Source organism: Mesoplodon bidens (assembly GCF_964165515.1).
Source record: "Mesoplodon bidens genome assembly, chromosome: 9".
Taxonomy (NCBI): Eukaryota; Metazoa; Chordata; class Mammalia; order Artiodactyla; family Ziphiidae; genus Mesoplodon; species Mesoplodon bidens.
In genome coordinates, this window is record NC_138166.1 from 58811516 (window position 1) to 58834129 (window position 22614).

General features: G+C 43.1%; 1 protein-coding gene across 5 annotated transcripts in view; it reads left to right on the forward strand.

Annotated features, from left to right (window-relative positions):
• The first annotated feature begins 5467 nt into the window (after positions 1–5467).
• CREB5 (cAMP responsive element binding protein 5) overlaps positions 5468–22614 on the forward strand; it is a 425217-nt gene continuing 408070 nt past the window's right edge. For 4 of the 5 annotated variants that reach the window (XM_081244659.1, XM_081244661.1, XM_081244663.1 and 1 more), the window contains exon 1: positions 5468–5514. The gene's annotated coding sequence lies outside the window, so the exon portion shown is untranslated. Of the gene's footprint in view, positions 5515–14721; positions 14742–22614 lie in introns of those variants that run through there. The other variant, XM_081244660.1, reaches the window with a different exon arrangement.

Consider the following 22614-nt stretch of genomic DNA (forward strand, 5'->3'; position numbering starts at 1 on the left):
TTGTGGAGCGTGGGCTTATGCCACATGTGGGAATCTTAGGTTCCCTGACCAGGGATAGAACCCACGTCCCCTGCATTGGAAAACAGATTCTTTAACACTGGACCACCAGGGAAGTCCCTAAATTTACTATTTAATGTTGTTCAAAGTAACAAAAATTAAAATATTAAATTATTAGCACTCATTTTACCATTCGTCTTTATATTGTGCAATGACAGTTTTGAATGTAAATACGTTAACTTCTATATGGAATCACTGAATTCACACAATTTGTATTTCACTGCTCCTATGTGCATATGTATTCTGTTCTTACCTGCACAGTGCAAATGCTGCGCAAAATGAACTCAGCTGTATTTCACTTCTTGAAGTGCACACATTCCACCAACATTCTGCCTTGTGTTTACTTCTAAGGAAAGACTGAGAGGAAAAGCAGTAAGGGCAGCTCTATCCTTCTTTTTCCACCTATGTCATCGTGTTCAGTTTAAGTGGTTAGTTGCCCAACACAGGGACTAACAAGAGTAAGATAGGATTCCTAAGTCTTTTGGGTATCTTAGAGCGCCTCTGCCTTTTTTCTGAGTTCCAGGAAGGTTCTGGTTTGCAAGGTAAGCATGGTCTGTCAGGGCTTTCCGCATCCGCCTCACCGCCATCCCACTCACCACAGAGGAAAAAGGCTTACCTTTTAGCTGCTTCGCGTCTCACAGACGCCAGTGCATCACCGGTCCAATAGAATTTTGTGCGTCAGGAAGCGCCTGGAGCGCTACATGCAAATTAGGTGGGAGGGAACAGTGGACGTGCTTACTGCACGAAGCGCGCCTGTGCTCCCGCGCGCGCATGCTCTGTGTTCCATAGGACATGGCGCCGGTACTGACTCTAGTGGTTTGGTACTTTCTCCTCCCTCCGCCTTGGCCCAGCTGTGCGATCTTGGGCAAGCTGCTCACTGCTCTAAGACTTGATCTCCTCACTGCAAATGAGAATGGGTCCAACCACCTCATAGGATTATTGTGAGTAACTGAAAGAACACACATAAAGGTCTTATCTTAGTACAAGCCTTGGCACAGAGTAAATGCTTGGTAAGTGTTAGCCAGCCGTGCTGTGGTTGTTGCTGTCTTTGGATGAGTTTTGCAGTTCCATTTATTTGAAAATATTTATCCCTTCAAATAAGACAATGAAAAAAGCAGGGTAAGATTTATCTTAGAAGAGATGGAAACTCCCCAGTGGTCCCATAGCAATGGGTTTAATCACAAACCCAGTGACATTCTTCCTATTACCACTGTTAACTCGGTTAAGAAAGTCTTGAGTGAAAAATAAATGGGAAAGGTCCCTCTAAGTCGTGTATGTATAAGGGACGAGGGAAAGACTTCTCTAGGGGTATATGTGTCTTTACGGGAAGCAGCTAGAGGATTGATCTTAAGCATATGAGCCTGGGGTCATTTTTTCTTTCTTTCTTTTAAATTTTTTTTCTTAGTGTTGCAGGCAGCAGACTCTTCCTGTTCCCTCCCCGGCATCCCAGGTCACTGCCCATCTATGAATTCACTAGACCAGAGTTACTCGAAGTGGGGTCCCCAGACACTTGCCTCAGAATCACAAATGCAGAATCCTGGGCCCAATGCCAGATCCTTGAACAGAAATCCCTGGGGAAGTCAGGGATTTAACAGGTTACCTAAGTGCTTCTTATGCCACTAAGTTTGAGAACTTCTGCAGGAGCCTAGGAGCTGGGAAGGAGACCCTTTTTTTTAATCCCTCCCCAGTACTGGGCAGACCTGTCAACCTTTGTTGAATGTTGGAGAAATTACTCAATCCAAAGCATGAGGCAAAAGGATTTCTCCCCATCTGAGGACGCTTGGGTTGGTTCTCCTCAGGCCTCATATTTAGTGGGTAAGCACTGGTAAGGCTGTAAACTTGTTAAAATATTAAAATTCTTCCTTAGGGTTAGTATATACCCACTGCTCTGACCTCTTGGCTACCCCACTGGCCCAGCTGCCCCGGCCTCTTCCTTGGACTGCCCCATGATCCAGCAACTAAAGGGTTAACCTCTGGTCTAACAGGGGTCCCACCTATTCTCGTTGGTCAGTGTAGGTACAAGCCAGCTCTTCATAGGTCCAATGAATGTGGTACCTTATGGGCAGGCTTGTGCCCTGCCTGTGCCCCTACCCTGTGGAGATAGGTAGGGTGGGGGTGGGGAGGACCCTGGATGGTGGTACCCCAGCTAGTTTACCTTGACTCTAGTGTAAGGGTCTCTGTCTCCACATATCCCCCAGGCCATAATGGGTGGAATCCCAGTGGGTGAGGTGGCATTCTTGGAGGTGGTGCTGGCACCCCAGCAGGCAAATGCCCTAGGTTATGGCTGCCACCAGCTGAGGTACCCCTAGAGATGCTGCTGCATGGCTGCTTCTGGAAACTGCAGCCTCCATGGGACTTTGGCTCTGACAGATCGTGAAAGAGATGGGGTGAGCACGAGGCATGCAAAAATTCAAGTCCACAAATACGAGGGCTCTGTTGGCGTGGTTTGACAGGCAAGAGCCTGCTTGGTACAGATGATGCATGCGGGGATTAGTGTGGGGCTGGGAGAAGTATAGGGAAACAGGTTGTCTTTTCATCTATTTGGTCAAGTTTGCTAAAATCACTGAATATCCTCCTGTCATGGTATTAGCCACATTATTTTCATTGATAAAATGAGGGCAAGTGCTTATGTAGTATTTGTCCTGTGCCAAGCACAATTCTTAACTTTGAATTAGTATAATTATCACCACCAGTCCCATTACAAAGATGAGGAAACTAAGACCGAGAGTTTATTTAAAACTGAAGTAGCAGAGCCATGATTTGAACTCTGCCAGCCTGACATTGGAGTCCACACTTATAAACACCACCTCTCTCCTTCAGTTTACATTCAAAAAAATTGTGTGTGGGGGGGGGGGGACTTAGCTGGTAACAGAGATCTGGAATGTATAGAAAACTGTAATACAATGGCTTAGAAACATTGTGAATGAAATTGCTGTCAGTTCTGCAGAAGCTGACAGATGAGTCAGCACCATGAACAATATTGCTGATGTGGAGAGATTATCTGCTCATTGAGACTCCAAGTAACCTAATGATTATCAAGTTATTGAGGAGATCACTGGAAAAGTTCCATGTGTGTTCCTTTGTCAACCATGGCTCGGACAGGGACACTGTTTACCTGGTGACAGCATGTCAAACAAATGATCAGCAACAGTTGTTAAAGACCAACAACTGATGTGGATAGTATTAGAAACTGGTGAACTACTTGCATTAAAACTCATATATATGTGCTTCTGTTTAGAGAATACTGGGAATTAAATGTTTTAAATTTATATGGTGATTAATTACGTACAGGTTTTTAAATATTTTGATTACCACCTCAGCTTTGCTTATTCAATTCTCCATTCTATTGCTTTGGTCCACACCTATTAGCTGGGAAAAAAGATAAGCTCTCAGACTTAGCACTACTACATCAAGCTGCATTCCTTTTCTGCCTCAAGCTTGCTCCTGGTCTGGCTCACACTTTTTCTTTGAGGGAGAAGGAGGTAGATTCCTGCTTTACTGGAAAAGGATGTCCTGATAATTGAGTGGGAATGTGGGCAAGGAGGCTGTTGCTTCCTTCCGTCAACCCAAGTAATTGAGCTGTCATATTTAACGTTTTATTGGTTAAGATTCAAGTTAGGACTGGAGCCCTTCTTCTGCAATTCCTTCAGGGCCACATGTGGAAGACAGCAAATAACAAACTCAGTGTTGAGTTCTGAATAAGGCTGTGAGAAATGAACAGTCGGCAGTCCCTCTGGTATCAAGAAACACTAAGGGGAAGAGAGTTGTTTAAACACTTAGGAAGGAAACACAAAGCTCTTCCATTTAGTATGTCAAAACCAGCTCAGAAGTATGTGACAATCCAGGCAAAGCATTACAATTTCTAGCCAGTCCAGTCATGATTCTCTGGCAAACTGCACAGTCATGGTTGTGATGCATTGGGATGAGAGGTGCTATATAAATGTCAGATGTTACATAAATGTCAGGAATGATTATTGTTTGTTAATGGGAGCTAAACTGTTCCTAAGCAAAGCCCCGACATCCTTAGCAAAGGTTCTAACCCATGAGAAGGTAAAGCTCAGCCCTGGTTCTAGAAAAGAGCCCAGTTGGTATTCGAGGTTTGAAAACAGGGGTTGGGGTGGTGCCGGTGCCACCACTTGATCAAGTGGCTTCAGGCCAGCCTCTTAACCTGGGGTTTGCCTTAGCTCACCTGTAAAATGAGGATAATTATAACACCTGCCCTATTTCTCCTTCTTGTGCTAGGCTGTTGTGAGAATCAAGGGAGTTAGTTCCACGTGGGTGCGAGTGCTTTGTAAAGTGTGAGCTGCCGCGAGGATGACAGTGGTCGTCTGGGATGTCTGGGATATGCTGGAATTTAGCCTATGCCTTCCCTTTGAGTCTGACTCACAGAGAGAACATCTGAATGGAAGTTTAGCTGAGGATGGTGATGGTGACTTGGCTGATGATGAAATCGCCAGACTCCTTCTCTCACGGAATTGTAGGGAAGATACTGCAGACCAGGGGCCCGGATCCTGCATTCTGGCTCTGGCTCTGCCACTTGCCAGCCTGTGAGCTTGGGCGAGTTACAGACGAGGCTCTGGAAGTGATCGCCAAGGGCCCTTCCGGCTCTGACGCTGAGTCTAAATCAGTCTCATCACTTGGCTCTAGCTGTGATTCACCTCCCCCCCCACCCCCCAGGAGCAACTCTCCTTCCAGCTTCTCAGACGCGAGAAGCAGGGGTCTTGGAAAGGGTGGGGGCAGTGTATTCCAAGTGAGTGTGCACAATAAAGAAGTTATTCCTTTGGAAGTGAGGTGGAGGGGGCGGGTGCGGGGCGGGCGGTGAATAGGGGTGTCGAATGAGTGCTCTGAGAAGCCAGGATGCAGGGAACACTGTAATGAGGTCACGACTGTCGCAGGCAAAAAGGAGCTGGACATCTGCTGGTGGGGAAGGGGGAGCGTCCTGCATTTCTGTTTGGAGAAAGTCTCTTCCGGCATTCTTCAGCACCCCTTCCCCACCTCTCCCCATCCCCACACCTTTCCAACGCTACCAGGCCCCCGTCACGGGACAGCCCGTGTCCCTGCCTCTCCTCCGTGGTCCTGTCTGAAACCATGAGGATTGTTTCCAAGCTGACTCACACCACTAATGTCAGGGAGCCGTGTCACACGGCGCTGGGCTCTGCAAGCTGTTGCTTGCGCGGTCGCCACTGCCGCCGCCACCGCTCCCCCGCGGGTGCACCAGGGTCCGCTCTTGGGGCGGGGGCGGGGCGGGGCCGGGGCGGGGCCCGCCCCCTCGGCGCGCCGGCCCCGCCCCTCCCTCCCTCCCCCACGGACCGCAATGATTTAGAAGTTCAGGAATCCCACGTGACGTCACCGGGGGGGTGATGTAATGCACTCTAAATAGAATGTATTGTAATCTTTGCTCAGTCCAACGTGGTCCCTTCACCCGGGCTCCGCTCTTGCCTTCTCCACACTTGTTTGGTAAGTTCCTAAAAATACGGCTCGGCCACATCTGGGGCTTTTGCATTTAGACACTTTTGTTGCACTTGCCGCGGGAGCCATCTCGGGAGCGTACTTGTTTGCAGGGGTTGGTTCTCGGCAGCAGCCGCGAGGTTACTTGGTCCAGTGGGCAGGTCGCAGGGCGAGTAGGGAAGATGCGATGCATTTTTTTTGGAGGGTGATCTGTGTTTGTAAACACTTTGGCGGACCAGAGGGAAGTCCGGCCTCAAATGCTGGTGGACTGTGGAATCGGCTGTGTCCTGAGGCTATCCCAGAGACCCCACGCCGTGTCCGTCCCGGAGCGCGTCTTGGTGGCCGCCGCGCCGTGCGACTGGAGGGATGCTAACGTGGAACGAGCGCCGTGTCCGCCCCGGCGTGCGTGCGTGTGTGGGAGCGCGCGTGCGTTTCCCTGACACGGGGAACAGTTATGAATCGGGGGTGTGTGTTTGCCTCCAGAGACCTGGCAAGGTGCGGAACCCTCCAGAAGTGCGGTCAAGCGGCGGCAGCGGCGGCGGCAGCGGAGACGGCGAGCCAGGAACCTTCCCCCGCGTCCCCAACTTCCCGGTGATGCGGCGGAACCCCCGGAGAAAGTTTGCAAACTTCCAGCGGGCGCGGCGAGGACGCCGGGTCACCTAGGGGGCGGACGGGCGGGCGGGCGCACGGGGGGCTAGCTCCCTCCCGGGTGCCGAGCCTGCTGCTGCCACCTCTTCCGCAGAGCTGCCCACCGCAGGTGGCGGGCGCGCGCGCCGTGGGAGGGGACATCGTCCTTGGAGGGCACTTGGCTTTCACTCCAGGCGCGGAAGGCTCGAGCGTGGCGAGGCTCTCCTCGCCGGCACTCCTCCAGCCGCCTCTTGCCTCTGTCCGGTTCTCGCTGGCATCATTACCTCTTCCCCGCCGCTGCCCCAAATGACAGCTCCCGCTTTTGCCGCGGCGGCGCGGTGGCAGTTCTCAGGACCCGGCGGCAGAGTCTTCCTCTCCAGCAGATTCTCCACGGAATCGCTTAAAACTTTTCAAGACGTTCTTAGAGGGGCAAGACGCACAAAGGAACCAAGGAGATGTTTCCTTCCGGCGGCTGCATCCCGCTTTTCCTTTGCCATAGATTTATTTCGAGGAGGTAGTGGGGAGGTATCTGGTAGATAAAGCCTCTGATCTAGTCCACCCCAACTTTCCCTGAACGAGTGCAGCCTCCACTTGAGGCTTGTTCAAGGCCAGGAACTGAAGTGGGCTGCTTGTAGATTTCGTTGTCAGAGTCCGCTGAGTGTTTGATTTTTATTTTTCCCTCCCTCTCTGACATGTGTCAAGGAATAAAGGCTGAATACAGGTCCATTACGTCATTCTGCAGGCCAGTAAGTGTTTGATTAACAGCTTCAGATACTCAAGGGTTGGGGGCTTAGAAGTGCTGACAAAGCAACAATGCTTTCCGCCCCCAGCCCCCAACGTACTAGTACAATCGCCGGTTCCCTGGGCATCTTTATTGCCCTCTCCTCCCGGACCCCTCCTTCTCCACCCCCTCTCCCGCCCACACTGTTATCACTCTGGCCCTGCCTCCGCCTTTTACTGCTTTCCCTGGGGAGATCACAGTCCCCGGAGTGAGGGTAAGAGCTTCTGGTGGCTGAGGGGAGCGCGGTGCCTGCTCAGCGCACACACAATCTGCCCTTTTCTATTATTTAAGAAAGGCACCAGCGAGCTCGCTTCTCCAGGGCAAAAATGCTCAACTCTGATAGAAAAGGCATCTCAGGAAATGTTTAGAGACATTATGATAATACTGTGTCCCTATGGTGACTTAGGAAAACAACACACTCGCTGCAAGCAAAGTACTTAATTTTACATAGCGCCTTCCTCAGACCGGTTATCCGAAGAGGGATGACTGAGGATGCTGACTAAACCAAATTTAGCCAAAGGCTCAAGACTAAACATTTCATTTCCAAAGTGAGGGAATGTGAGTCGTCGAACCCAAAGTACCATACAATAAATTGGTGTGTGTTTTAACCTTACGTTTCTATATTTAAAGAGGAAGTTAAATACCTAAGTCATTGAATTGAGTCAGAATCCACGTATCTGGCAGTTGAAATAAAAATACTGTGTGTGACATGTTTAAGGGATAAAAGTAAAAAGAACTCGGGGATGGGGGCGCTGCAGTGTGCAGCAGAAATCAAACAAGAGATTTCCTAACAGGCTTTTGGATGGGGGGTGGTGGGTGCAGAAGATTTGAGTGCTCTCTGATTTGGAGTTGGTGAAAGCTAAATAAAGGAAAATTTATATTCTGAGTATGTGGGAATTTCTTGAAGAACACATGTTTTGTTATAATCAGATCTACTTTCTTCAGTGTGAAAGCCATGCTGTAGAGTAGGCATTTGTAAAACTCCTGTCTGGGGTCTAATTGACATCCTTCCCCAAGTTTGTGGCAGTATTTATTATTTATTCACATCTAGAGATGAAATAGTATAACCTCCACACAATACATGTGCATCTAAAATGTTAAACTTCTTGTTTGTGATGCATACATAGACCTAAAGGGGAAAATGGCCCGGGTCACTAGCACTGGAGAGTGTGATTAATGATCAGTGATTTAGTGATCAGTGATTAGTGGTTTTATTCAAACTGTTACCTCTGACCAGAAGCACACATCAGAGGATTAACAGGCTCTTTAGATAAATGCTCATTAGTGGAAGGGGAAAAGCAAAGATAATAGGCATGCACCCAGGGACAACTTTCGAAGAAAATCATTCCCCGTCTTCAGAATAATAAGCTCTATTAACAGAAAGCCCTTTTAATTTAAAACTTGCTTTTATCTTGTAAATCAAAGTTAGATGTAAAAGTTTGTAGTGCCATTATAACCTAAATTTTCCCATATCCACTAGATGTGGATTATCTCAGTAGCGATATTTTTTTTTATTTAAATAAACAATTGGACCTTTAGAGCAGCTGAACTCTGACAAGTCCTTAAGTCCCAGGGTTTGAAGGTGTCCCCCCTTCTAGAATGGAGAGTGCAGCTTACTAACTAGATGGCGCAGTGTTATTTGGTGTTCTGTGCTGTGTCGTGCAGGAGTCTAAAGGAGCAAGTAGCTGCTTGCGAGGTGTTCTTCAACACTTACAACAAAGTTGATTCTGTGTAAGGTTGGAGGCTAGACAGTTCTACAAGTTTTTAGTCACATTTTCCATGTCAGTTAAATCTGGGGAGTTCAAGGCTACTGGAAAAATTAGTCTCATTACTAAAAGAAATTTAGAGCCAGGAAGGAGAGGAGGTACGGGAGTCCAGGAGGTACCTCTGGGCTGCAGAAGTGATTGTAAAATACCAGACCTGTTCTTTTTTTTTTTTTTTTTTTTTTTTTTACTGAGAGCTAGTTTCACAGTCTTGAGGTCTGAACTACTGAGGCAATACTCAAAGCTTTATTTTCTTCCTAATCTTGCTGGGGAAAAAGAAGTTACTAGAAAGAAAGGAAGAAAAATTTTGATTTGGTGTCTGCAGGAAGCAACACGTTGCTGATTTTATTCTAGAGATAATGGTAAGGTGATGTTTATTACTCTTATTAAGCAGAAAGGGAACTTTGTAGTTGGTTCCAGGAGAATGATCTTGTAGTTTCATAGGTGAGATTCACAAATGGAATTCTTACTTTACACTAACTTTTAATGTTGCTTTTGTAGTTTCCTGGGACTTGATAGCATTTTGTTGGAAGGTTTTGTGTGTGCTTGTGTGTGTGTGTGTGTGTGTGTGTGTGTGAATAAGACCATTATTTCCTGGATAAAATAATGTTCATGAGCATGAGAAGTACAGTGGGGAAGCTACAAAGCATGTGAAATAATGTGCCAGGTAAGAATTCTCTTTTCCACAAGCTTTCCTGAGATTTTTATTTTTCAACTTTACTCAGACTAAACTTGTTTACTCAGCTGATATCTTCCAGCCGACTGGTTTTGAATGTAAATTGCTGATATCCATAAATTGCTTGTCAATCAGAAGTCAGTTGTGACCTTATATAGTTTATATATGAGCAGAGAGCTAATTAGAACATTCCCACAAAAAAGTGGAAACAGTGCCTTTATTTTTATATCTTTGTGATGTCGCAGCTTTTGTTTGAATAAGGGGTTAAGTGAATAGTAGTTTGTTAGAGAGATTTTCCCTGTATAGCTTTTCAATTACAGTAAGTTGAAGATTTTTGTTACGATTATTTGTCGTTATTATTTCCCACACCTGTGGATTCAAAACCAATCAGTTGTAGACTTTCCGTGGCTGTTCATACTAATGTCAGGTTCCTGCTCTCCTGATTTCTTACTATAATTTGCTGTTTAGCAATGATGCACCACAATCTTATAGTGTTTCCTTAGCATTTCTTTGCTTCTGATTAAGGTGAAAATTATTTTGTGGGGGGGTGTGATGTTCACTGGATCACCAAGATGCGAATTTTGTGTCACATTTTGTAGTTGGTTTTCTTCTGGTTATGTTGTTAGATTAAAATTGGGGATTTGAGTGGACTTATTATTTTAGTCATCTTTTTTTCTTCTTCACTTCAAAGCAGTGCTGTTAGCCACAAAATTAATGTGATCATGGCTGGTGTTTCCCATCTATATGCTTCTTTTGCTTCTTCCAAATTGGATTTCTACAGCAATTTAAGATCTTTTTTTAGAGACAGCTTTCTTGGATGAAGATGGAACAATGATCTCAGTCAATTCATTATCTTGTCCAGTTTGACTACCAGCTGTATTATGGGAATCAACCAATGCTTTTATAAATTAGTGTTTAAAAATGTAAATCTAGGACTATTTCTCTGAATCCTATTTAAGAAAATTATACAGTTGAGATAAGGTAATAAACTGGGGTGGGGGGGGACCGGCTCCAAATATTTAAATGTGAGAAAGAAGCACTTTTAGATATGCTAAACAGACTTAAAGAACCTTTTTGTGTTGCTATTTGTAAACTAAATAAGCTATCTACTTTATGGCATTGTTTTACATAGAAACTCTGGCACTTTAAAAATGACATCATGTTTAATGTTTTCACTAAAGAGTTCTTACATTTTGTAATTAGGGAAAAAATGGACAATTAGTGTTTTTTGAGGATCCATTAGTATTCCACTGTTGGGAATCACAAATCATGGATTTAATGTAAGAAAAGAGAAGAGAGAGAGAAGGCTTTTACAAGTTTCCAGGTAATACTGGTAGAAACAAAAGTAAAATTTTGTTTCTGTTGCAGAAACAAAAGTAAAATTTTTTCAAGCTCTTACTGAGACTCTGGTACCTTCAAAATAAAACGTTAAAAGTTTAGGGTAAATTCCTGAATGTATAAGATGTTACAGTGACCTTTCCATATTTCTTTCCTCCAAGCTCACTCTGTTGCCCATTTATCTTTTCCGAGAAATAGATCAGAATCAACTTAACACTTTAAAAGTACATATTTTAGCCGCTTCCTTCTACTTCCTCAAGGTTCATATTTGTAATCTGTACCCTAAGATTAACAAGGATTGAAAACTACCAGGTTGGCATTTGGCTTGAACTAATCTTAGTAAGAGTTCCTCTTGGCTTAGGGTTTCTGATGTGAAGTAGGCTTGTGTGATAGCATTAAACAGAGCTGGAACTGGAGGGAGTCTTCTTATTGACAGACCAACCTCGTCACTTTGCAGAGGAGGACCTCGGGCCTGGTGGTTCTCCTGGCTCATCTGAGGCCGAGAGCTGGAGAGTGCCAAACGGAGCCTAGAAGCTGGGTCCCTGCCTCCAGGTTGGGTGGTCTTTCCATGTGTCGGGCCGTAAATGCCCTTGTCCTGAAGGAAGCATAACCATGGCTTTGGATGCTTTGCTCTTTTCAAGCCTTTTGATCACTAACCTTTCAATGACAAATTTTTATCAGATCTTTTGAATGAATACGCTGATCATACAAACTATAGTTTCTTTTTTTATATAAATTTATTTTTATTTACTTATTTTTGGCTGTCTTGGGTCTTTGTTGCTGCGCGCGGGCTTTCTCTAGTTGTAGCGAGCAGGGGCTACTCTTCATTGCGGTGCGTGGGCTTCTCATTGCCGTGGCTTCTCTTGTTGCAGAGCACGGGCTCTAGGCGCGTGGGCTTCAGTAGTTGTGGCACATGAGCTCTAGAGCGCAGGCCCAGTAGCTGTGGCGCACGGGGCATGTGGGATCTTCCCGGACCAGGGCTTGAGCCTGTGTTGCCTATGTTGGCAGGCGGATTCTTAACCACTGCGCCACCAGGGAAGCCCAAACTATAGTTTCTATTCTGGTTATTTTTATATATCTGCAATGTTAATTTTTCTAATATTGGCCTCCTTATTTGAAGGCCACTCTTCTTCTTTACCAGTATGATTAGATATGCCCTGTAAAACTACACCATTCAGATTTCATTTGAGACTAAAAGCCAGGCAAAACAAAAAATGGTCTATAGGACTGTCTCAGAATAAGGCAGTAACTTCCTTTACTTCCTGTCTTTTCTTTTTCATCTCTGAGGAAGGGATCCAAAAAATTTTTAAAGTTAAAATAAATAATCTTTCTTTTTGTTGAATAGAGTAACAAGTGCTGTTTTCACTCTGGCAGATGCGCTTTTGCCTAGGATCCGTCTGTAATATATTATCTTTCCAGGCTGGTGTATATGAGAGTGTTTAGAGGTGAATAAGGAATGAGTTGAGTCTGGAAGTATGCTGTTCGAGGTTTGACTGGCAAAACTTGACTAATCATAACTAATAGAATTCATGCATGCAACATAGGGGGCTCCAGAGCACCAAACATTTGATTTAAGATGATGTTTAGGTTTTGCTGTATTTAGGATGGAGCACAAGAATATCTCAACAGAAATCTTGAATGCATCTACTGTATGTGTTGTTTGGCCTGACCCACAGTTTTCCTTTCCAGCTCTTTGCATGAACACTTTAATATCAGAATTTAGGTCTCTTTTATTCTTTGATTACACTGAGGAGCCCCTGTGTTGCATGATTTCTCAAATATAACACATTTCAGCCAGTTTTATGCAGTTCTCTCTCTGCTGGCTTCCCAAGGGGGGAAAACCACACGAAACAAAAAACATCTTTGTTTTTGTTTGAATTAGCTGATTATTAGAAGAAATCATTTTATCTCCGTTTGCCAGATCTGGTGGGACCATTTTACTTTGTCAAAACAAGATTTTCTTCTTTAAGTCAACTATAATGCTGTTTGGCTTCTGAATGACCAGGTACTAATCCATGCACCAGAGGTAGAAGGCTTGGAGGGTAAAGACCACTTCTAGCAGGGTACCTAGGTATGACGAGGTGTGCCATTATGAAGAGCTGATTTGCCTCACTGCAATGACAGCATTGTCAAGAAAAACATTGCCTTCTGGAAGGAAAGAAATATTATAGGCTCAGACTTCTGAATTTTGAGCAGGGGCTGATGCTGTGCTGAAGATGACCCTCAGAATATTGAGGGTCTCCATGGTGACTTATTAAACTGCAGCAGGATAAAATATTCACAGGCTAGAACTTGACCATCTACATCTTTAAAACCTTAATAGTCCTCTTCACTTATTCTCTGCATTTTCCTTATGCTAATGTTTTTCTAGATTTATTTTTTAACATCCATTCTAGTTACTGTGCTTCCATGAGTAACCCTGCAATAACAAATCACAAGTGTGTGCACAGCAGAGAGGGGATATTTTGCCATAAGCAAAATAGATTTCAATATCAAACTTTAGAAGAAACAATTAGCAAGACAAAAGAAAGAAAGGTTTGAAATCCAATTGGTGGCATGCCAGGCTCTGCCATTCCTAGCTCTGCAACAGTGTGGTTTAAGGCAACAGGAAGAGCCTGAGAGGCCAGAAGAGGGTATCCCCAAAGTGCTGCCTTGAACTCATTATGCTTCCCTGCCTCAGTTTCTTCATTTGTGATAAAGGAGTGTTGGTCTTGACCATCACTTTCCAACAGTGGGAACCACAAATGCAAACCGCATATGTAATTTTAAATGTTCCAGTAGCCACATTAAAAATAGTTTTAAAAAATCAAACAGGTGATGTTAATTTTAATAATTTTATTTAACCTAATATATCTGAAATATTATCATTTCAACATATAATCAATATAAAAATGTTGATGAGATACTTTATGATTTGGAGCAGGGGGAACTAAGTCTTTGAAGTCTGGTGTGTGTTTATAATTACCCCACATTTCAGTTCGGACTAGTCACATTTCAAGTGCTCAATAGCCACATGTACCAGTGACTATGGTGTCAGGCAATGTAAATCTATAGGCTGTATCAATGGTTCTAATCCAGGCAGCCCAATAGAACCACCTGTGGAGTTTATTAAAAAAATACTAATACCTTCCCTGTCCTGTCCATTTTGACTTACTTGGTTTGGGGTGGGGGCTTGGGCCTCTATATTTTTTAAAAGCTCCAGAAATGCTTCTAAAGTTTAGCCAGGGTTGAGAATTGCAATTCTAACTGATCACTAAGGAATCTTCTACTCTAATATTCCATGATTCTATTTAAGGAAAGGGATTGCAGTAAAGCATTCAGAGTTCAAAGGGCAGCAAGCGGTTATTATTAGTGTGCTGCACTCCACAAAACATGTTTAAGAAAATGTAATTAATACAAATTAAAACGTGCAGATTAAACATTTTAGAAGATAATTCTTTGTACCACAGAGGAGCTCGGTTTTGTGTTAAGTTTCAGATATGGATTGTTTGCTTCCTGAGAAATCTTAACTTAGGATTTGGTTTGCATGCAGACTCTTAGAAACCCTCCGTTTTGGAAAAGGTCAAGATCACCACATTTCAGTTATTTTGCTAGCTTACTTCTTTGCCCCAGATACTACTTGCCTTTAGCTGGTTTTGGAGGGATGCTTTTACTCTATTTGAGACATCTGGATCCCCTTGTGTTTCTTCCCTCTAAGCTTTTAAAAAGCTTCGTGTCAGACCAAACTTGCTCTCTGCTCATGTCAAGATGTTAGTTGTAACCCCCCAGACTTAAAGTGTTCCTTTTATTTGTCATCCTTTAAATACTAGAGAATCAATATTTCTCAGTACACACCAGAATGTTTTCCTTTAATAATTTTTTGAACAATATACCAACTTGCGCATTCAGTAAATGATGCGAAGAACCCCAAAATAAAAAATAATAATTTCCGAACTCCTCACCCATCTTCTTTTGAAGTCAACAAACAGCATTGTTTGTGGAGGAGAGGAGAGACCTCGGGGACGGTCCCTTGTGACTTCATGCTGCCGAGAGCCTCTGCATTCCCACATTCGTGAGTCATTTCACCCTGAACCTCTCTCCTTATCCCCTGCATAGCAGTCTGGTTCCAAGTACATGTCTCTCTAACCATGTGCTTTTTAAACGTGACTTGAAACCTTTTTTAGGTACAAAGCTACACGTTTCTCTACATTTTGTGGTTGTAATATTTGTGTTTTCTGTAATACCATTCATCGGGAGAATTTTAAACCCCATTCATTAACACACAGCTTTTTTTTTAATAAGTATTTTTTTTAATTTAATTAATTAATTAATTTATTTATTTATTTTTGGCTGTGTCGGGTCTTCGTTTCTGTGCAAGGGCTTTCTCTAGTTGCGGCAAGCGGGGGCCACTCTTCATCGCGGTGCGCGGGCCTCTCATTGTCGTGTCCTCTCTTGTTGCGGAGCACAGGCTCCAGACACGCAGGCTCAGTAGTTGTGGCTCACGGGCCTAGTTGCTCCGCGGGCATGTGGGATCTTCTGGGACCAGGGCTCGAACCCGTGTCCACGGCATTGGCAGGCAGATTCTCAACCACTGTGCCACCAGGGAAGCCCAACACACAGCTTTAATTCCCATTTTATAGATGGAGAAACTGAGAGACTGACACTGTGTTCGTTAATTAGAAGGGTGGTCAGTGTGAGCTAAAAGCTCGTGTTTATTAGTGCCGAAATATAAGCACTGCTCTGGATGGCTTCCAGGTGGGGAGTTCCCAACTGTGTATATTATTGCATTTGTCTTTGAATTTATAAATAATGTTCTTTCTGATACTTTTCCATGCATTATTTTTACATCAATGATTTCTCTGCTAACTCTTACTTCCCAGCTTCAGGCTACATGTACAGACCTGGACTGATTAACAAATACATATGGGTATATCAACCTCTTAACATGGGATCTGTTTTAAAAGTTGCTGGAGACATCTGTTACAAACCTGTGTTTTTGGTGGTATCTAGGGAAACTTTCTTCAGGCTAGTTTGTGATTGACTGTTAGAGGACTTTGTGGAGAGACTATGAGATTAAAGATGTAAACTGTTAAACCCTTTTGGGTATTGAAAGGAAAGGGTTTTAGGTATTCATTTAGTGAGCAAAATAGACTTTAGCCCTGGCTCTTGAATTGTCTTTAATAAAACATTTTAACTCTCGTTTTACCAGTGTCCTGTCTTCATACTTGACCTGGAGCCAGGTGCTTTGGAGTATTTGGTTTTTGTTTTCTCCTAATAATGACTAGGGTTGGACTTAGTCATTTGCAGTCTCTGTCTACACCTCTATATTGTCAGTGGATGAGATACAAGCTGGGATTAATAGTGTGATCTGTGACCAGTTCCAGGGAGGGGCCACTTTGGGTCCCTTTCTAAGCATTATACTTAATTTATACTAAAGTTAAAGTAATTTTAATGTCCACACATATATGTGGTTATTGTGGTTAAACTTGTATATAAACAAAACCTTAGCCAGTGAAGACCAGAATGTTACTGGTATATATACTTGTAAACGTGATTATCATCTTTTTTAGGATGCCCATGGATAAATTTTTCCTCCTTTTGAGCAATTGATTTAGATACACATATTGGTGATTAAAAGATATTGCTAGATTAAAAAAATTGAAGCCATCTTTTAAGACACTCTTCTTTTCTAATAAGGCCTGTCTAAGCTCACATTGTTTACAATTTCATCTTCCAGCTTTGTGAAGCCAGATGACTAACAACCACCATTCTTGTGCTGTGTTGGTGGATGTCATCAAAGATGATGGTGCACAGTGTTTTGGCACCACGAAGCAGCGTGTAATTTGAAATTGTACTTTTTGCTAAATACCCATGCTAATCTTCAAACCATTCAAAACATTAAAAAACAAAACAAAACAAAACAGTGATCTCTTCCCATTGGATGGAGGTAGTTCTGGCAGAGAAGCACAATTATTTTTTTCATGTGCCTCAGAAGCACTCAGAAAATTCTATCAGGGAAGAAAGAAATTACACATAATTGCTTGATATGCCCTTTTGGGAGGGACATTCTTAAGACAGGCAGGTTAACCCTTTAACTCAAGATTCATTTTTACCCTTTCCAGGAAGTATGCTTTTTTTTTTTTTTAAACCTGAAGCAAAATAACTGTAGTATCTTTAAAAGGAAGGCTGTAAATGGATGCTTAATCTTTACTTAACATTTAGCAGATATTTTAGGAGGTATATTTAGGGACTCTTATATTCCTTTACATAGTTCTTGTTATTTAACGTTTGTTTAAAAAATAGAGGATTCTGGAGATTGGTTGCACAACAATGTGAATATACTGAACACTACTGAACTGTGTACTTGAAAATTGTTAACACAGTAAATTTTGCTATGTGTATTTTACCATGATTTAAACAAAAAGGGGGGATAAGATTTGCTTGTACCCATTCCCAGGATAGAGAAATAGAAGGCATAGACCACTTGTTCAAAGTTAGGTATAGCAGCTTTAGTGTCTTAGTGGGAGGAACAAAAATCTAAAGAGGACTTTTGTACTTCAGGCCAGTGCAGAGAGCTGACAGATGTGTGATATGATTCTGACATATTGGATAATCCAGAGAGGACAACAATTGGGCACATGGCTCAGATTGTCTCTTTTCTGGAGACTGGCTCAGATCTGGATGCATCCTGTATATAGAAAGCTGTATCATTTAGTTTGAAAATCACACACCACTTGGCATTATTTAAATATCTCCATTTGTATTGACTTGATTGCTTTCTCAGTGCAAGGATATGTTCAACTAAGAGCTATGAAAAAACAGAGCCTTTGGTTTCTGTAAGGGAATATAAACCCACACCTCTCCTCCCCTTCCCCCCTTTCCTTCCTTCCTGCCTTTATCAGCTATTTACTGAGCATTTGTTATGTGCCAGGTACTAGGGATACATGATCAAAACCCAACACAGTCCCTCTCCTCCCAGATCTTACCAGTAGGAGAGACACCAAATAGGTCCTTGCAACAGAATGTTGTGAGAGGGTGAGGGGGTGCAGGTCTGGAGGCAGAAAGCCCAGTGAGGGTGCTAGTGTGGTTGTCCAGACAAGAGGTGATAGTGGCTTGGGCTGGGATGGTGCCAGATTCAAAAGCCATTTAAGAAATAGGATCAATATGACTGGAGAATTGATTAACTACTCAATAAGGGAAGGGAGAGGGGTTTATTCATCCTAAGGGAAGAGGGAACCAGGCAGGAGAAGCCTGACCCAGTAATGAAGTCTGGATTGTCCTTTGTGGTGGTAGAGGAGGGGAGGGTTTCTGGCCCAGTGCCCCATGGGCTTGTGTCAGAGTCCTTGGAAGAGAACAAAAAATAACTGTGAACAAAAACTCAAAGAGCCACTATAACTAAAAGCTGTAGTGCAGGTGTTGGGTTGCAAGGCAGTGCAGCTTTGGCGTTTTGTGTCAGAGAGAGGGGCCTTACCCCTCAAGACAGCCACAGTTCTGGCACTCGGGGGGGTCCAGTGCATGGCCAGGTATATTAGTTTGCTAGGCCTGCTGTAACAAAGTACCATAAACTGGGTGGCTTAAACGATAGAAATTTATTCTCTCACAGTTCTGGAGGCTAGAAGTCCAAAATCAAGATGTCAGCAGGATTGGTTCCTTCGGAGGGCTGTGTGAGAAAATTGTTCCAAGTCTCTCTCTTTGGCTTGTAGATGGCTGTCTTCGTGTCCAAATTTCCCCTTTTCATAAAGATGCCTATCATATTGGAGTAGGGCCCACCCTGAAGACCTCACTTTACTTTGACTACCTCTGTAAAGACTTTATCTCCTATTAAAGTCACATTCTAGGGTACTGGAGATTTGGGGGACACAATTCAGCCCATAACAGTAAGTATGCCCATCAAGAAGGCAGCACCCAGGGCAAGTAGTACTGGGACCCTAAGGGAGCTGGCAGGTTGGGAGTTGTGGGAATCATAAGCAGACATTTTTTTAGCACATGTTTAAAATAGATTTCTGATGGACCCCCAGAAAAACTTAGAACAAGTCTTCAGAGATGGGGGTCTATACATTACCAGGAATGGACAAAGCCAACAAAACAAGTCCATACTTTAAAATAGATGCATATATATTACACTGATGAATGAATTTGCTGATGTGGTCATTGTCCTTGGTTTGGCCTTGAATTTGTCTTCAGAGTTTGTGAAAGAGCAATGCCAAAAGGGCAGCACCAACTTTTAACCTTGAGAACAAAGAATGAAATACAACTGTAGTTTGTCACCCTGCCAGACTTAACAACCGTTGTTTTGATGTGTTAATATTTACTGACAAGGACAAAAGCCACCAGTTCCCATAAGCAACAGACACATCAAGTTGAACATAGGTGTTTCAATGCAGGAAGAGAAGTAATTCTGCTTTTCTAATTGTTGATGGACAATTTATGCCTATGCGCTACCTCTGTTTTACACAATGAAAGCACAGAAGACAAAATTTCGTGTTTTAAAAACATATCATCATAAAAAGACAAATAACCAATTTAAAAATGGGCAAAGGATCTGAATAGACAGTTCTACATAGAAGATATACAAGTGGCCAGTAAGCACATGAAAAGATGTTCAACATCACTAGCTATCAGGGAAATGCAAACCAAAACCACAGTGAGGGCTTCCCTGGTGGCGCAGTGGTTGAGAGTCCGCCTGCCGATGCAGGGGACACGGGTTCGTGCCCCGGTCCGGGAAGATCTCACATGCCGTGGAGCGGCTGGGCCCGTGAGCCATGGCCGCTGAGCCTGCGTGTCCGGAGCCTGTGCTCTGCAACGGGAGAGGCCACAACAGTGAGAGGCCCGAGTACCGAAAAAAAAAAAAAAAAAAAAAAAAAAACAAAAACCACAGTGAGATTACCACTTCACACCTACTAGGATGACTATAATAAAAAAGACAGACAATAGCAAGTGTTGATGAGGATGTGGAGAACTGGGAGCCCTCATACGTTGCTGGTGGGATTGTCAGATGGTACAGTCACTTTGAAAAACAGTCTGGCAATTCCTCAAAAAATTAAACATAAACCTTATGATCTACCAATTCCACTCCTTGGTATACACCCAAGAGAAATGAAAACATATGTCCACACCAAAACTGGTACATAAATGTTCAGAGCAGTGTTATTCATAATAGCCAAAACATGGAAATAACCCAAAGTCCATCAACTGATGAGTAGATAAACAAAATGTGGTATATCTATATGTTGGAAAATTATTTGGTCATAAAAAGAAATGAAGTAATGCTATGTACTACAACATGAATGAATCTTGAAAACATTGTGCTGAGAAACAGAAGCCAGACACAAAGGACTCCATATTGTATGACTCATTTATATGAAAGGTCCAGAATAGCCAAATCTATGGAGACAGAAGGTAGATTAGTGGTTGCCCCGGGCTGAGGGTGGGGCTGGGTACTTGGGGGTGACTACTGAGGGAAGTGTGTTTTCTTCTTTTTCTTTTTTATACATTTATTTATTTTGTTTATTTATTTTTGGCTGTGTTGGGCCTTCGTTGCTGCGGGCAGGCTTTCTCTAGTTGCAGCGAACAGGGGCTACTCTTCGTTGAGGTGCGTGGGCTTCTCACTGTGGTGGCTTCTCGTTGTAGAACACGGGCTCTAGGTGTGTGGGCTTCAGTAGTTGTGGTGCGTGTGCTCAGTAGTTGTGGCTCACGGGCTCAGTAGTTATGGCTCACAGGCTCTAGAGTGCAGGCTCAGTAGTTGTGGCGCATGGGCTTAGTGGCTCTGCGGCATGTGGGATCTTCCCGGACCAAGGCTCAAACCCGTGTCCCCTGCATTGGCAGGTGGATTCTTAACCACTGTGCCACCAGGGAAGCCCTGTTTTCTTCTTAAGATGATGAAAATGTTCTAAAATTGATTGTGGTGATGGTTGCACAAACCTGTGAATATTCTAAGGCTATTGAATTGTAAACTTTAAGTGGGTGAATTGTATGATATGTGAATTATATATCTCTAGAAGCTGTTAAAAAGAGATAACACATCATGGAGAAAAATACAGGATGCTAAAGTTAGTTAGACTATATGCCAACTAGGGTATTTTGATCCAACAATTTCTCTGCATATTTGGGATATATAAAGATGAGCTGTGGAGAAAGGTAGGTAAGAGCATTACAGACCTTGGTAGTAGGAACAGTCAACTACTAAAAATCTTACAGCGTATGCCATGTGTCTCCAGCCCATGCCTCTCTCCCGGGCCATGAATCCTGACTTCTAGCTTCACCTTGGCCATTTTTTCCTAGATGGGCTGCTGCTGTTCCTTAATTTTCAAATTGTTCAAACATGATCTAATCCTCATACCATTTCTCCTTCTGACATACCCCTTTCAGTGGGGGCCAAAATCATCCCCTGAGCTCCCAGCTTGAACCTCATGACAGTTGCTGACTTTGCCTTTTCCCTTGGCCATCATGAACATGTCACTGCCCATTCTTCTAGATCCCACATGCACCGTGTCCTGTGATCTTTACCCTTCTGCCCTGTCTTTCTTCTCCACCAGTTCCTTCTCTGAACTGAGAATTAAGGGGAACAGAATGATTTATTGAGTCTTTACTGAACCTACTCTTTTGATCTACCATGTCATCCTTCCTAACAAACCTACCTAGGAGCTGGAGTTATCCTTCTTATAGATAAGGAAAGCGAGGCCCAGAGGTTAACTGACAAACCAGTTAATGTGACAAAACCAGTAAATGGAGGAGTTGGAGTTTGGAACCATTTTGTTTGGTCCCTGAGCTCAGACTCTTTCCATTCTGGCTACTAAATGAATTTTTCTACTTTATGGCTCTGAACTTCTCATTTCCCTGCTCAAGAGCCTTTACAAGCATTTGCTTTAAGACCTCTAGGCTAACGCCAGCCACCATCCCGGTAGGTATATGCCATATTCAAGCCAGACCCATAATTAACTTTTATTTGTGTTGAGTGCGTTTCTGCCATGTTCAGACTCTCATCTTCCCTGGAACACCTGTTCTTGTCCCCTAACCCCTCACTTGTGGAAACACTCATCTCCAGATCTCTCAAACCAAAAACTGAATGCAAAATTAATTAATTCCTTAGTGCTTTGTTAATATTTTTCTTGGGACTAAAAAAAGTCTTATATTGTGGTTATTTTGGGGTTTGTCATAAATTCCTTCTCCTGGATCGTCAGCTCCATCACAGCAGGAATTGCCTTTTGCTCAGTTTTGATTTCCCTCACAGAACCTAACATATAGTCCCTTACACAGAGTCGCTGTTTAATTAACCCTGAGTGAATTGATTATCGGGATACTCAAACATTGTTCTTTGTCATGAATTTCCTGTTACCAGCATGACATGTTTGATGTCTGGCTGAGTGTTCCTGGGAGGACCAGCCTAGGGAGATTCTTTAAGTGTATTGATGGATGTTCCCGTAGCTTAAAAACTATTGTAATAGCATTTTAGAACTCCAAAAATGGGGCGAGATGAGTAAATCACATTGGTTTTCACAACCCTAGGGAATAACTGATTTTTTCATTTGTCCAGAGATGAATGTAATTTTTAAACAGTTTCAATCAGAACATAGACACATTTTAAAATTCTGCTTCCTTCACTTAAAATTATACCACAGACATTTTTTTTCATGTTGCTACATAGTTTTCAAAACTATGATTATGCATCATATTCCATTGAGTTGCTATATCATAATTTCCTAACCATCCCCTATTGTTTGACATTTAAGTTTGCTGTGGAATTTTTTTTATCATTATAAAAAACACATGACCAATCTTTTGGCAAGAGAAATATGTACTCTGAAGAAGACCTTACTCTCCTTCCCCTTATGCTGGTTGAAAAATCTTCCTTTAGAGTTGAGCCTAGGCAAGATTATGACTGAGTCAAGGTTTGTCTTGGGCACCCTCACATTCTTTTTATTCCTTTTATTTCTGCCCCCCTTCCT